Source organism: Micromys minutus (assembly GCF_963924665.1).
Source record: "Micromys minutus genome assembly, chromosome: 9".
Classification (NCBI taxonomy): Eukaryota; Metazoa; Chordata; class Mammalia; order Rodentia; family Muridae; genus Micromys; species Micromys minutus.
Window position 1 is genome coordinate 3,507,721 of NC_137978.1, and position 15,097 is coordinate 3,522,817.

The window sequence follows — 15,097 nt, forward strand, 5'->3', positions numbered from 1 at the left end:
CTAGGGCCGTTGCTAGGGCCGTTGTTAAAGCCGTTGCTAGGGCCGTTGCTAGGGTCGTTGCTAGGGCCGTTGTTTGGGCCGTTGTTAGGGCCGTTGCTAGGGCCGTTGCTAGGGCCGTTGTTAGGGCCGTTGCTAGGGCCGTTGCTAGGGCCGTGGTTAGGGCAGTTGCTAGGGCCATTGTTAGGGCCGTTGCTAGGGCCTTTGTTAGGGCCGTTGCTAGGGCGGTTGCTAGGGCCGTTGCTAGGGCCGTTGCTAGGTCCGTTGCTAGGGCCGTGGTTAGGGCCATTGTTAGGGCCGTTGCTAGGGCCGTTGCTAGGGCCGTTGCTAGGGCCGTTGTTAGGGCCGTTCCTAGGGTTGTTGTTAGGGCCGTTGCTAGGGCCGTTGTTAGGGCCGTTGCAAGGGCCGTTGTTAGGGCCGTTGCTAGGGCCGTTGCTAGGGCCCTGGTTAGGGCCGTTGCTAGGGCCCTTTTTAGGGCCGTTGCTAGGGCCGTTGCTAGGGCCGTTGCTAGGGCCCTTGCTAGGGCCGTTGCTAGGGCCCTTGTTAGGGCCGTTGCTAGGGCCGTTGCTTGGGCCGTTGCTAGGGCCGTTGCTAGGGCCCTTGTTAGGGCCGTTGCTAGGGCCGTAGCTAGGGCCGTTGCTAGGGCCGTTGCTAGGGCCGTTGTTAGGGCCGTTGCTAGGGCCGTTGTTAGGTCCGTTGTCAGGGCCGTTGTTTGGACCGTTGTCAGGGCCGTTGTTAGGGCCGTTGCTAAGGCCGTTGCTAGGGCCGTTGTTAGGGCCCTTGTTAAGGCCGTTGCTAGGGCCTCTGTTAGGGCCGTTGCTAGGGCCCTTGTTAGGGCAGTTGCTAGGGCCCTTGTTTGGGCCGTTGCTAGGGCCCTTGTTAGGACCGTTGCTAGAGCCCTTGTTTGGGCCGTTGCTAGGGCCCTTGTTAGGGCCGTTGCTAGGGCCCTTGTTAGGGCCGTTGCTAGGGCCCTTGCTAGGGCCGTTTTTAGGGCCGTTGCTAGGGCCGTTGTTAGGGCCGTTGGTAGGGCCGTTGTTAGGGCCGTTGGTAGGGCCGTTGTTAGGGCCGTTGCTAGGGCCGTTGCTAGGGCCGTTGTTAGGGACCTTGTTAGGGCCCTTGTTTAGGCCGTTGCTAGGGCCCTTGTTTGGGCCGTTGCTAGGGCCGTTGCTAAAGCCGTTTCAAAGGCCGTTGTTAGGGCCGTTGCTAGGGCCCTTGTTAGGGCCGTTGCTAGGGCCGTTGCTAGGGCCCTTGTTAGGGCCGTTGCTAGGGCCGTTGTTAGGGCCCTTGTTATGGCCGTTGCTAGGGCCCTTGTTAGGGCCGTTGCTAGGGCCCTTGTTAGGGCCGTTGCTAGGGCCCTTGTTAGGGCCGTTGCTAGGGCCGTTGCTAGGGCCGTTGCTAGGGCCGTTGCTAGGGCCGTTGCTAGGGCCCTTGTTAGGGCCGTTTCTAGGGCCCTTGTTAGGGCCGTTGCTAGGGCCCTTGTTAGGGCCGTTGGTAGGGCCGTTGCTAGGGCCGTTGCTAGGGCCCTTGTTTGGTCCGTTGCTAGGGCCCTTGTTAGGGCCGTTGCTAGGGCCCTTGTTAGGGCCGTTGCTAAGGCCCTTGTTAGGGCCGTTGATAGGGCCCTTGTTAGGGCCGTTGCTAGGGCCGTTGCTAGGGCCGTTGTTAAAGCCGTTGCTAGGGCCGTTGCTAGGGTCGTTGCTAGGGCCGTTGTTTGGGCCGTTGTTAGGGCCGTTGCTAGGGCCGTTGCTAGGGCCGTTGTTAGGGCCGTTGCTAGGGCCGTTGCTAGGGCCGTGGTTAGGGCAGTTGCTAGGGCCATTGTTAGGGCCGTTGCTAGGGCCTTTGTTAGGGCCGTTGCTAGGGCGGTTGCTAGGGCCGTTGCTAGGGCCGTTGCTAGGTCCGTTGCTAGGGCCGTGGTTAGGGCCATTGTTAGGGCCGTTGCTAGGGCCGTTGCTAGGGCCGTTGCTAGGGCCGTTGTTAGGGCCGTTCCTAGGGCCGTTGTTAGGGCCGTTGCTAGGGCCGTTGTTAGGGCCGTTGCAAGGGCCGTTGTTAGGGCCGTTGCTAGGGCCGTTGCTAGGGCCCTGGTTAGGGCCGTTGCTAGGGCCCTTTTTAGGGCCGTTGCTAGGGCCGTTGCTAGGGCCGTTGCTAGGGCCCTTGCTAGGGCCGTTGCTAGGGCCCTTGTTAGGGCCGTTGCTAGGGCCGTTGCTTGGGCCGTTGCTAGGGCCGTTGCTAGGGCCCTTGTTAGGGCCGTTGCTAGGGCCGTAGCTAGGGCCGTTGCTAGGGCCGTTGCTAGGGCCGTTGTTAGGGCCGTTGCTAGGGCCGTTGTTAGGTCCGTTGTCAGGGCCGTTGTTTGGACCGTTGTCAGGGCCGTTGTTAGGGCCTTTGCTAAGGCCTTTGCTAGGGCCGTTGTTAGGGCCCTTGTTATGGCCGTTGCTAGGCCCCTTGTTAGGGCCGTTGCTAGGGCCCTTGTTAGGGCCGTTGCTAGGGCCCTTGTTAGGGCCGTTGCTAGGGCCCTTGTTTGGGCCGTTGCTAGGGCCCTTGTTAGGGCCGTTGCTAGGGCCCTTGTTAGGGCCGTTGCTAGGGCCCTTTTTAGGGCCGTTGCTAGGGCCGTTGCTAGGGCCGTTGCTAGGGCCCTTGTTAGGGCCGTTGCTAGGGCCGTTGCTAGGGCCGTTGCTAGGGCCGTTGCTAGGGCCCTTGTTAGGGCCGTTGCTAGGGCCGTAGCTAGGGCCGTTGCTAGGGCCGTTGCTAGGGCCCTTGTTAGGGCCGTTGATAGGGCCCTTTTTAGGGCCGTTGCTAGGGCCGTTGTTAAGGCCGTTGCTAGGGCCGTTGGTAGGTCCGTTGTCAGGGCCATTGTTTGGACCGTTGTCAGGGCCGTTGTTAGGGCCGTTGCTAAGGCCGTTGCTAGGGCCGTTGTTAGGGCCCTTGTTAAGGCCGTTGCTAGGGCCTCTGTTAGGGCCGTTGCTAGGGCCCTTGTTAGGGCAGTTGCTAGGGCCCTTGTTTGGGCCGTTGCTAGGGCCCTTGTTAGGACCGTTGCTAGAGCCCTTGTTTGGGCCGTTGCTAGGGCCCTTGTTAGGGCCGTTGCTAGGGCCCTTGTTAGGGCCGTTGCTAGGGCCCTTGCTAGGGCCGTTTTTAGGGCCGTTGCTAGGGCCGTTGTTAGGGCCGTAGGTAGGGCCGTTGTTAGGGCCGTTGCTAGGGCCCTTGTTAGGGCCGTTGCTAGGGCCGTTGCTAGGGCCGTTTCAAAGGCCGTTGTTAGGGCCGTTGCTAGGGCCCTTGTTAGGGCCGTTGCTAGGGCCGTTGCTAGGGCCGTTGCTAGGGCCGTTGCTAGGGCCGTTGCTATGGCCGTTGCTAGGGCCGTTGCTAGGGCCGTTGCTATGGCCGTTGCTAGGGCCGTTGCTAGGGCCGTAGCTAGGGCCGTTGCTAGGGCCGTTGCTAGGGCCGTTGCTAGGGCCCTTGTTAGGGCCGTTGCTAGGGCCCTTGTTAGGGCCGTTGCTAGGGCCCTTGTTAGGGCAGTTGCTAGGGCCCTTGTTAGGGCCGTTGCTAGGGCCGTTGCTAGGGCCCTTGTTAGGGCCGTTGGTAGGGCCGTTGGTAGGGCCGTTGCTAGGGCCGTTGCTAGGGCCGTTGTTAGGGTCGTTGTTAGGGACCTTGTTTAGGCCGTTGCTAGGGCCCTTGTTAGGGCCGTTGCTAGGGCCGTTGCTAGGGCCGTTTCAAAGGCCGTTGTTAGGGCCGTTGCTAGGGCCCTTGTTAGGGCCGTTGCTAGGGCCGTTGCTAGGGCCGTTGCTAGGGCCGTTGCTAGGGCCGTTGTTAGGGCCGTTGCTAGGGCCGTTGCTAGGGCCCTTGTTAGGGCCATGGCTAGGGCCGTTGCTAGGGCCGTTGCTAGGGCCGTTGCTAGGGCCGTTTCAAAGGCCGTTGTTAGGGCCGTTGCTAGGGCCCTTGTTAGGGCCGTTGCTAGGGCCCTTGTTAGGGCCGTTGCTAGGGCCGTTGCTAGGGCCGTTGCTAGGGTTGTTCCTAGGGCCGTTTCAAGGGCCGTTGTTAGGGCCGTTGCTAGGGCCCTTGTTAGGGCCGTTGCTAGGGCCGTTGTTAGGGCCGTTGCTAGGGCCGTTGCTAGGGCCCTTGTTAGGGCCGTTGCTAGGGCCGTTGCTAGGGCCGTAGCTAGGGCCGTTGCTAGGGCCGTTGCTAGGGACCTTGTTAGGGCCGTTGCAAGAGCCGTTGCTAGGGCCTTTGGTAGGGCCGTTGCTTGGGCCGTTGCTAGGGCCGTTGCTAGGGCCGTTGCTAGGGCCCTTGTTAGGGTTGTGGCTAGGGTCATTGCTAGGGCCGTTGCTAGGGCCGTTGCTAGGGCCGTTGCTAGGGCCGTTGCTAGGGCCGTTGCTAGGGCCGTTGCTAGGGCCGTAGCTAGGGCCGTTGCTAGGGCCGTTGCTAGGGCCGTTGCTATGGCCCTTGTTAGGGCCGTTGCTAGGGCCCTTGTTTGGGCCGATGCTAGGGCCCTTGTTAGGGCCGTTGATAGGGCCCTTGTTAGGGCCGTTGCTTGGGCCGTAGCTAGGGCCGTTTCTAGAGCCGTTGCTAGGGCCGTTGCTAGGGCCCTTGTTAGGGCCGTTGCTAGGGCCCTTGTTAGGGCCGTTGCTAGGGCCCTTTTTAGGGCCGTTGCTAGGGCCCTTGTTAGGGCCGTTGCTAGGGCCCTTGTTAGGGCCGTTGCTAGGGCCGTTGCTAGGGCCGTTGTTAGGGCCGTTGCTAGAGCCGTTGTTAGGGCCGTTGCTAGGGCCGTTGTTAGGGCCGTTGCTAGGGCCGTTGGTAGGGCCGTTGCTAGGGCCGTTGTTAGGGCCGTTGCTAGGGTCGTTGCTAGGGCCGTTGCTAGGGCCCTTGTTAGGGCCGTTGCTAGGGCCCTTGTTAGGGCCGTTGCTAGGGCCCTTGTTAGGGCCGTTGCTAGGGCCGTTGTTACGGCCGTTGTTAGGGCCCTTGTTAGGACCATTGCTAGGGCCGTTGCTAGGGCCGTTGTTAGGGCCGTTGTTAGGGCCGTTGGTAGGGCCGTTGCTAGGGCCGTTGTTAGGGCCGTTGCTAGGGCCGTTGCTAGGGCCCTTGTTAGGGCCGTTGCTAGGGCCGTTGCTAGGGCCGTTTCAAAGGCCGTTGTTAGGGCCGTTGCTAGGGCCCTTGTTAGGGCCGTTGCTAGGGCCGTTGTTAGGGCCGTTGCTAGGGCCGTTGCTAGGGCCGTTGCTAGGGTTGTTCCTAGGGCCATTTCAAGGGCCGTTGTTAGGGCCGTTGCTAGGGCCGTTGTTACGGCCGTTGTTAGGGCCCTTGTTAGGGCCGTTGCTAGGGCCGTTGCTAGGGCCGTTGTTAGGGCCGTTGTTAGGGCCGTTGGTAGGGCCGTTGCTAGGGCCGTTGTTAGGGCCGTTGCTAGGGCCGTTGCTAGGGCCCTTGTTAGGGCCGTTGCTAGGGCCGTTGCTAGGGCCGTTTCAAAGGCCGTTGTTAGGGCCGTTGCTAGGGCCCTTGTTAGGGCCGTTGCTAGGGCCGTTGTTAGGGCCGTTGCTAGGGCCGTTGCTAGGGCCGTTGCTAGTGTTGTTCCTAGGGCCGTTTCAAGGGCCGTTGTTAGGGCCGTTGCTAGGGCCCTTGTTAGGGCCGTTGCTAAGGCCGTTGCTAGGGTCGTTGCTAGGGACCTTGTTAGGGCCGTTGCAAGGGCCGTTGCTAGGGCCGTTGCTAGGGCCGTTGTTAGGGCCGTTGCTAGGGCCGTTGCTAGGGCCGTTGCTAGGCTCGTTGTTAGGGCCGTTGGTAGGGCCGTTGGTAGGGCCGTTGCTAGGGCCGTTGTTAGGGCCGTTGCTAGGGCCGTTGCTAGGGCCGTTGCTAGGGCCCTTGTTAGAGCCGTTGCTAGGGCCGTTGCTAGGGCCCTTGTTAGGGCCGTTGGTAGGGCCGTTGCTAGGGCCGTTGCTAGGGCCGTTGCTAGGGCCATTGTTAGGGTCGTTGTTAGGGCCCTTGTTTAGGCCGTTGCTAGGGCCCTTGTTAGGGCCGTTGCTAGGGCCGTTGCTAGGGCCGTTTCAAAGGCCGTTGTTAGGGCCGTTGCTAGGGCCCTTGTTAGGGCCGTTGCTAGGGCCGTTGCTAGGGCCGTTGCTAGGGTTTTTCCTAGGGCCGTTTCAAGGGCCGTTGTTAGGGCCGTTGCTAGGGCCCTTGTTAGGGCCGTTGCTAGGGCCGTTGCTAGGGCCGTTGCTAGGGTCCTTGTTAGGGCCGTGGCTAGGGCCATTGCTAGGGCCGTTGCTAGGGCCGTTGCTAGGGCCGTTGCTATGGCCCTTGTTAGGGCCGTTGCTAGGGCCATTGCTAGGGCCGTTGCTAGGGCCGTTGCTAGGGCCATTGCTATGGCCCTTGTTAGGGCCGTTGCTAGGGCCCTTGTTTAGGCCGTTGCTAGGGCCCTTGTTAGGGCCGTTGCTAGGGCCGTAGCTAGGGCCGTTTCTAGGGCCGTTGCTAGGGCCGTTGCTAGGGCCCTGGTTAGGGCCGTTGCTAGGGCCCTGGTTAGGGCCGTTGCTAGGGCCCTTGTTAGGGCCGTCGCTAGGGCCATTCCTAGGGCCGTTGTTAGGGCCGTTGCTAGGGCCGTTGCTAGGGCCGTTGTTAGGGCCGTTGGTAGGGCCGTTGGTAGGGCCGTTGCTAGGGCCGTTGCTAGGGCCGTTGTTAGGGCCGTTGCTAGGGCCGTTGCTAGGGCCGTTGTTAGGGCCGTTGGTAGGGGCGTTGCTAGGGCCGTTGCTAGGGCCGTTGCTAGGGCCGTTGCTAGGGCCGTTGCTAGGGCCCTTGTTAGGGCCGTTGCTAGGGCCCTTTTTAGGGCCGTTGCTAGGGCCCTGTTAGGGCCGTTGCTAGGGCCGTTGCTAGGGCCGTTGTTAGGGCCGTTGTTAGGGCCGTTGGTAGAGCCGTTGCCAGGGCCGTTGTTAGGGCCGTTGCTAGGGCCCTTATTAGGGCCGTTGCTAGGGCCCTGTTAGGGCCGTTGCTAGGGCCGTTGCTAGGGCCGTTGTTACGGCCGTTGCTAGGGCCCTTGTTAGGGCCGTAGCTAGGGCCGTTGTTAGGGCCGTTGCTAGGGCCGTTGCTAGGGCCGTTGCTAGGGTTGTTCCTAGGGCCGTTTCAAGGGCCGTTGTTAGGGCCGTTGCTAGGGCCCTTGTTAGGGCCGTTGGTAAGGCCGTTGCTAGGGTCGTTGCTAGGGACCTTGTTAGGGCCATTGCAAGGGCCGTTGCTAGGGCCTTTGGTAGGGCCGTTGCTAGGGCCGTTGCTAGGGCCGTTGTTAGGGCCGTTGCTAGGGCCGTTGCTAGGGCCGTTGCTAGGCTCGTTGTTAGGGCCGTTGGTAGGGCCGTTGGTAGGGCCGTTGCTAGGGCCGTTGTTAGGTCCGTTGCTAGGGCTGTTGCTAGGGCCCTTGTTAGGGCTGTTGCTAGGGCCGTTGCTAGGGCCGTTGTTAGAGTCGTTGTTAGGGCCCTTGTTTGGGCCGTTGCTAGGGCCCTTGTTAGGGCCGTTGCTAGGGCCGTTGCTAGGGCCATTGTTAGGGCCGTTGCTAGGGCTGTTGCTAAGGCCGTTGCTAGCGTCGTTGCTAGGGACATTGTTAGGGCCGTTGCAAGGGCCGTTGCTAGGGCCGTTGCTAGGGCCGTTGCTAGGGCCGTTGCTAGGGCCCTTGTTAGGGCCGTTGCTAGGGCCGTTGCTAGGGCCGTTGCTAGGGCCCTTGTTAGGGCCGTTGCTAGGGCCCTTGTTAGGGCCGTTGCTAGGGCCCTTGTTAGGGCCGTTGCTAGGGCCCTTGTTAGGGCCTTTGCTAAGGCCGTTGGTAGGGCCGTTGCTAGGGCCGTTGCTAGGGCCGTTTTTAGGGTCGTTGTTAGGGCCCTTGTTTAGGCCGTTGCTAGGGCCCTTGTTAGGGCCGTTGCTAGGGCCGTTGCTAGGGCCGTTTCAAAGGCCGTTGTTAGGGCCGTTGCTAGGGCCCTTGTTAGGGCCGTTGCTAGGGCCGTTGCTAGGGCCGTTGCTAGGGTTGTTCCTAGGGCCGTTTCAAGGGCCGTTCTTAGGGCCGTTGGTAGGGCCCTTGTTAGGGCCGTTGCTAGGGCCGTTGCTAGGGCCGTTGCTAGGGCCGTTGCTAGGGCCGTATCTAGGACCCTTGTTAGGGCCGTTGCTAGGGCCGTTGCTAGGGCCGTTGCTACGGCCGTTGCTAGGGCCGTTGCTAGGGCCCTTGTTAGGGCCGTTGCTAGGGCCCTTGTTAGGGCCGTTGCTAGGGCCGTTGCTAGGGCAGTTGTTACGGCCGTTGTTAGGGCCCTTGTTAGGGCCGTTGCTAGGGCCGTTGCTAGGCTCGTTGTTATGGCCGTTGGTAGTGCCGTTGGTAGGGCCGTTGCTAGGGCCGTTGCTAGGGCCGTTGTTAGGGTCCTTGTTAGGGCCCTTGTTTAGGCCGTTGCTAGGGCCCTTGTTAGGGCCGTTGCTAGGGCCGTTGCTAGGGCCGTTTCAAAGGCCGTTGTTAGGGCCGTTGCTAGGGCCCTTGTTAGGGCCGTTGCTAGGGCCGTTGCTAGGGTTTTTCCTAGGGCCGTTTCAAGGGCCGTTGTTAGGGCCGTTGCTAGGGCCCTTGTTAGGGCCGTTGCTAGAGCCGTTGCTAGGGCCGTTGCTAGGGCCGTTGCTAGGGCCGTTGTTAGGGCCGTTGCTAGGGCCATTGCTAGGGCCCTTGTTAGGGTTGTGGCTAGGGTCATTGCTAGGGCCGTTGCTAGGGCCGTTGCTAGGGCCGTTGCTAGGGCCGTTGCTAGGGCCGTAGCTAGGGCCGTTGCTAGGGCCGTTGCTAGGGCTGTTGCTATGGCCCTTGTTAGGGCCGTTGCTAGGGCCCTTGTTTGGGCCGTTGATAGGGCCCTTGTTAGGGCCGTAGCTAGGGCCGTTTCTAGAGCCGTTGCTAGGGCCGTTGCTAGAGCCCTTGTTAGGGCCGTTGCTAGGGCCCTTGTTAGGGTCGTTACTAGGGCCCTTGTTAGGGCCGTTGCTAGGGCCCTTGTTAGGGCCGTTGCTAAGGCCCTTGTTAGGGCCGTTGATAGGGACCTTGTTAGGGCCGTTGCTAGGGCCGTTGCTGGGGTCGTTGCTAGGGCCGTTGTTTGGGCCGTTGTTAGGGCCGTTGCTAGGGCCGTTGCTAGGGCCGTTGTTAGGGCCGTTGCTAGGGCCGTTGCTAGGGCCGTGGTTAGGGCAGTTGCTAGGGCCATTGTTAGGGCCGTTGCTAGGGCCTTTGTTAGGGCCGTTGCTAGGGCGGTTGCTAGGGCCGTTGCTAGGGCCGTTGCTAGGTCCATTGCTAGGGCCGTGGTTAGGGCCATTGTTAGGGCCGTTGCTAGGGCCGTTGCTAGGGCCGTTGTTAGGGCCGTTCCTAGGGCCGTTGTTAGGGCCGTTGCTAGGGCCGTTGTTAGGGCCGTTGCAAGGGCCGTTGTTAGGGCCGTTGCTAGGGCCGTTGCTAGGGCCCTGGTTAGGGCCGTTGCTAGGGCCCTTTTTAGGGCCGTTGCTAGGGCCGTTGCTAGGGCCGTTGCTAGGGCCCTTGTTAGGGCCGTTGCTAGGGCCGTTGCTAGGGCCGTTGCTAGGGCCGTTGCTAGGGCCCTTGTTAGGGCCGTTGCTAGGGCCGTTGCTTGGGCCGTTGCTAGGGCCGTTGCTAGGGCCCTTGTTAGGGCCGTTGCTAGGGCCGTAGCTAGGGCCGTTGCTAGGGCCGTTGCTAGGGCCGTTGTTAGGGCCGTTGCTAGGGCCGTTGTTAGGTCCGTTGTCAGGGCCGTTGTTTGGACCGTTGTCAGGGCCGTTGTTAGGGCCTTTGCTAAGGCCGTTGTTAGGGCCCTTGTTATGGCCGTTGCTAGGCCCCTTGTTAGGGCCGTTGCTAGGGCCCTTGTTAGGGCCGTTGCTAGGGCCCTTGTTTGGGCCGTTGCTAGGGCCCTTGTTAGGGCCGTTGCTAGGGCCCTTGTTAGGGCCGTTGCTAGGGCCCTTTTTAGGGCCGTTGCTAGGGCCGTTGCTAGGGCCGTTGCTAGGGCCCTTGTTAGGGCCGTTGCTAGGGCCGTTGCTAGGGCCGTTGCTAGGGCCGTTGCTAGGGCCCTTGTTAGGGCCGTTGCTAGGGCCGTAGCTAGGGCCGTTGCTAGGGCCGTTGCTAGGGCCCTTGTTAGGGCCGTTGCTAGGGCCGTTGGTAGGTCCGTTGTCAGGGCCATTGTTTGGACCGTTGTCAGGGCCGTTGTTAGGGCCGTTGCTAAGGCCGTTGCTAGGGCCGTTGTTAGGGCCCTTGTTAAGGCCGTTGCTAGGGCCTCTGTTAGGGCCGTTGCTAGGGCCCTTGTTAGGACCGTTGCTAGAGCCCTTGTTTGGGCCGTTGCTAGGGCCCTTGTTAGGGCCGTTGCTAGGGCCCTTGTTAGGGCCGTTGCTAGGGCCCTTGCTAGGGCCGTTTTTAGGGCCGTTGCTAGGGCCGTTGTTAGGGCCGTTGGTAGGGCCGTTGGTAGGGCCGTTGCTAGGGCCTTTGCTAGGGCCGTTGCTAGGGTTTTTCCTAGGGCCGTTTCAAGGGCCGTTGTTAGGGCCATTGCTAGGGCCCTTGCTAGGGCCGTTTTTAGGGCCGCTGCTAGGGCCGTTGCTAGGGCCGTTGCTAGGGCCCTTGCTAGGGCCGTTTTTAGGGCCGTTGCTAGGGCCGTTGTTAGGGCCGTTGGTAGGGCCGTTGGTAGGGCCGTTGCTAGGGCCTTTGCTAGGGCCGTTGCTAGGGTTTTTCCTAGGGCCGTTTCAAGGGCCGTTGTTAGGGCCATTGCTAGGGCCATTGTTAGGGCCGTTGCTAGGGCCGTTGCTAGGGCCCTTGTTAGGGCCGTTGCTAGGGCCCTTGTTAGGGCCATTGCTAGGGCCCTTGTTAGGGCCGTTGCTTGGGCCCTTGTTAGGGCCGTTGCTAGGGCCGTTGTTAGGGCTCTTGCTAGGGCCGTTGCTAGGGCCGTTGCTAGGGTTGTTCCTAGGGCCCTTGTTATGGCCGTTGCTAGGGCCCTTGTTAGGGCCGTTGCTAGGGCCCTTTTTAGGGCCGTTGCTAGGGCCGTTGCTAGGGCCGTTGCTAGGGCCCTTGTTAGGGCCGTTGCTAGGGCCGTTGCTAGGGCCGTTGCTAGGGCCGTTGCTAGGGCGCTTGTTAGGGCTGTTGCTAGGGCCGTTGCTAGGTCCCTTGTTAGGGCCGTTGCTAGGGCCGTTGTTAGGGCCGTTGCTAGGGCCGTTGTTAGGTCCGTTGTCAGGGCCGTTGTTTGGACCGTTGTCAGGGCCGTTGTTAGGGCCCTTGTTAAGGCCGTTGCTAGGGCCCTTGTTAGGGCCGTTGCTAGGGCCCTTGTTAGGGCCGTTGATAGGGCCCTTGTTAGGGCCGTTGCTAGGGCCGTTGCTAGGGCCGTTGTTAAAGCCGTTGCTAGGGCCGTTGCTAGGGTCGTTGCTAGGGCCGTTGTTTGGGCCGTTGTTAGGGCCGTTGCTAGGGCCGTTGCTAGGGCCATTGTTAGGGCCGTTGCTAGGGCCTTTGTTAGGGCCGTTGCTAGGGCCGTTGCTAGGGCCGTTGCTAGGGCCGTTGCTAGGTCCATTGCTAGGGCCGTGGTTAGGGCCATTGTTAGGGCCGTTGCTAGGGCCGTTGCTAGGGCCGTTGCTAGGGCCGTTGCTAGGGCCGTTGCTAGGGCCGTTGCTAGGTCCATTGCTAGGGCCGTGGTTAGGGCCATTGTTAGGGCCGTTGCTAGGGCCGTTGCTAGGGCCGTTGCTAGGGCCGTTGTTAGGGCCGTTCCTAGGGCCGTTGTTAGGGCCGTTGCTAGGGCCGTTGTTAGGGCCGTTGCAAGGGCCGTTGTTAGGGTCGTTGCTAGGGCCCTGGTTAGGGCCGTTGCTAGGGCCCTTTTTAGGGCCGTTGCTAGGGCCGTTGCTAGGGCCGTTGCTAGGGCCCTTGTTAGGGCCGTTGCTAGGGCCGTTGCTAGGGCCGTTGCTAGGGCCGTTGCTAGGGCACTTGTTAGGGCCGTTGCTAGGGCCGTTGCTTGGGCCGTTGCTAGGGCCGTTGCTAGGGCCCTTGTTAGGGCCGTTGCTAGGGCCGTAGCTAGGGCCGTTGCTAGGGCCATTGCTAGGGCCGTTGTTAGGGCCGTTGCTAGGGCCGTTGTAAGGTCCGTTGTCAGGGCCGTTGTTTGGACCGTTGTCAGGGACGTTGTTAGGGCCTTTGCTAAGGCCGTTGCTAGGGCCGTTGTTAGGGCCCTTGTTATGGCTGTTGCTAGGGCTTTTGTTAGGGCCGTTGCTAGGGCCCATGTTTGGGCCGTTGCTAGGGCCCTTGTTATGGCCGTTGCTAGGGCCCTTGTTAGGGCCGTTGCTAGGGCCCTTGTTATGGCCCTTGATAGGGCCCTTGTTAGGGCCGTTGCTAGGGCCGTTGCTAGGGCCGTTGTTAAAGCCGTTGCTAGGGCCGTTGCTAGGGCCGTTGCTAGGGCCGTTGTTTGGGCCGTTGCTAGGGCCGTTGCTAGGGCCGTTGCTAGGGCCGTTTCTAGGGCCGTTTCTAGGGCCGTTGTTAGGGCCGTTGCTAGGGCCGTTGCTAGGGCCGTGGTTAGGGCAGTTGCTAGGGCCGTTGCTAGGGCCGTTGCTAGGGCCGTTTCTAGGGCCGTTGCTAGGGCCTTTGTTAGGGCCGTTGCTAGGGCCCTTGTTAGGGCCGTTGCTAGGGCCCTTGTTAGCGCCGTTGCTAGGGCCCTTGTTAGGGCCGTAGCTAGGGCCCTTGTTAGGGCCGTTGCTAGGGCCCTATTTAGGGCCGTTGCTAGGGCCGTTGCTAGGGCCGTTGCTAGGGCCCTTGTTAGGGCCGTTGCTAGGGCCGTTGCTAGGGCAGTTGCTAGGGCCGTTGCTAGGGCCCTTGTTAGGGCCGTTGCTAGGGCCGTTGCTAGGGCCGTTGCTAGGGCTGTTGCTAGGGCCCTTGTTAGGGCCGTTGCTAGGGCCGTAGCTAGGGCCGTTGCTAGGGCCGTTGCTAGGGCCCTTGTTAGGGCCGTTGCTAGGGCCCTTGTTAGCGCCGTTGCTAGGGCCCTTGTTAGGGCCGTTGCTAGGGCCCTTGTTAGGGCCGTTGCTAGGGCCCTTGTTATGGCCGTTGCTAGGGCCGTTGCTAGGGCCGTTGCTAGGGCCGTTGCTAGGGCCGCTGCTAGGGCCCTTGTTAGGGCCGTTGCTAGGGCCCTCGTTAGGTCCGTTGCTAGGGCCCTCGTTAGGGCCGTTCTTAGGGCCGTTGTTAGGGCCGTTGCTAGGGCCCTTGTTAGGGCCGTTGCTAGGGCCGTTGTTAGGGCCGTTGCTAGGGCCCTTTCTAGGGCCCTTGTTAGGGCCGTTGCTAGGGCCGTTGCTAGGGCCCTTGTTAGGGCCGTTGCTAGGGCCGTTGCTAGGGCCGTTGCTAGGGCCGTTGCTAGGGCCCTTGTTAGGGCCGTTTTAGGGCCGTAGCTAGGGCCGTTGCTAGGGCCGTTGCTAGGGCCCTTGTTAGGGCCGTTGCTAGGGCCCTCGTTAGGGCCGTTGCTAGGGCCCTTTTTAGGGCCGTTGCTAGGGCCGTTGCTAGGGCCGTTGCTAGGGCCCTTGTTAGGGCCGTTGCTAGGGCCGTTGCTAGGGCCTTTGCTAGGGCCGTTGCTAGGGCCCTTGTTAGGGCCGTTGCTAGGGCCGTTGCTAGGGCCGTTGCTAGGGCCGTTGCTAGGGCCCTTGTTAGGGCCGTTGCTAGGGCCGTAGCTAGGGCCGTTGCTAGGGCCGTTGCTAGGGCCCTTGTTAGGGCCGTTGCTAGGGCCCTTGTTAGGGCCGTTGCTAGGGCCCTTGTTAGGGCCGTTGCTAGGGCCCTTGTTAGGGCCGTTGCTAGGGCCGTTGCTAGGGCCGTTGCTAGGGCCGTTGCTAGGGCCGTTGCTAGGGCCCTTGTTAGGGCCGTTGCTAGGGCCCTTGTTAGGGCCGTTGCTAGGGCCCTTGTTAGGGCCGTTGCTAGGGCCCTTGTTAGGGCCGTTGCTAGGGCCCTTGTTAGGGCGGTTGCTAGGGCTGTTGTTAGGGCCGTTGATAGGGCCGTTGCTAGGGCCGTTGCTAGGGTTGTTCCTAGGGCCGTTTCAAAGGCCGTTGTTAGGGCCGTTGCTAGGGACCTTGTTAGGGCCGTTGCTAGGGCCGTTGTTAGGGCCGTTGCTAGGGCCGTTGCTAGGGCCGTTGTTAGGGCCGTTGCTAGGGCCGTTTCTAGGGCCCTTGTTTGGGCCGTTGCTAGGGCCGTTGCTAGGGCCCTTGTTAGTGTCGTTGCTAGGGCCGTTGCTAGGGCCGTTGCTAGGGCCGTTGCTAGGGCCCTTGTTAGGGCCGTTATAGGGCCGTAGCTAGGGCTGTTGCTAGAGCCGTTGCTAGGGCCCTTGTTAGGGCCGTTGCTAGGGCCCTTGTTAGGGCCGTTGCTAGGGCCCTTGTTAGGGCCGTTGCAAGGGCCGTTGCTAGGGCCGTTGTTAGGGCCGTTGCTAGGGCCGTTGCTAGGGCCCTTGTTAGGGCCGTTGCTAGGGCCGTAGCTAGGGCCGTTGCTAGGGCCGTTGCTAGGGCCGTTGCTAGGGCCCTTGTTAGGGCCATTGCTAGGGCCCTTGTTAGGGCCGTTCCTAGGGCCCTTGTTAGGGCCGTTGCTAGGGCTCTTGTTAGGGCCGTTGCTAGGGCCCTTGTTAGGGCCGTTGCTAGGGCCCTTGTTAGGGCCGTTCCTAGGGCCCTTGTTAGGGCCGTTGCTAGGGCCCTTGTTAGGGCCGTTGCTAGGGCCGTTGTTAGGGCCGTTGCTAGGGCCCTTTCTAGGGCCCTTGTTAGGGCCGTTGCTAGGGCCGTTGCTAGGGCCCTTGTTAGGGCCGTTGCTAGGGCCGTTGCTAGGGCCGTTGCTAGGGCCGTTGCTAGGGCCCTTGTTAGGGCCGTTATAGGGCCGTAGCTAGGGCCGTTGCTAGGGCCGTTGCTAGGGCCCTTGTTAGGGCCGTTGCTAGGGCCCTTGTTAGGGCCGTTGCTAGGGCCCTTTTTAGGGCCGTTGCTAGGGCCGTTGCTAGGGCCGTTGCTAGGGCCCTTGTTAGGGCCGTTGCTAGGGCCGTTGCTAGGGCCTTTGCTAGGGCCGTTGCTAGGGCCCTTGTTAGGGCCGTTGCTAGGGCCGTTGCTAGGGCCGTTGCTAGGGCCGTTGCTAGGGCCCTTGTTAGGGCCGTTGCTAGGGCCGTAGCTAGGGCCGTTGCTAGGG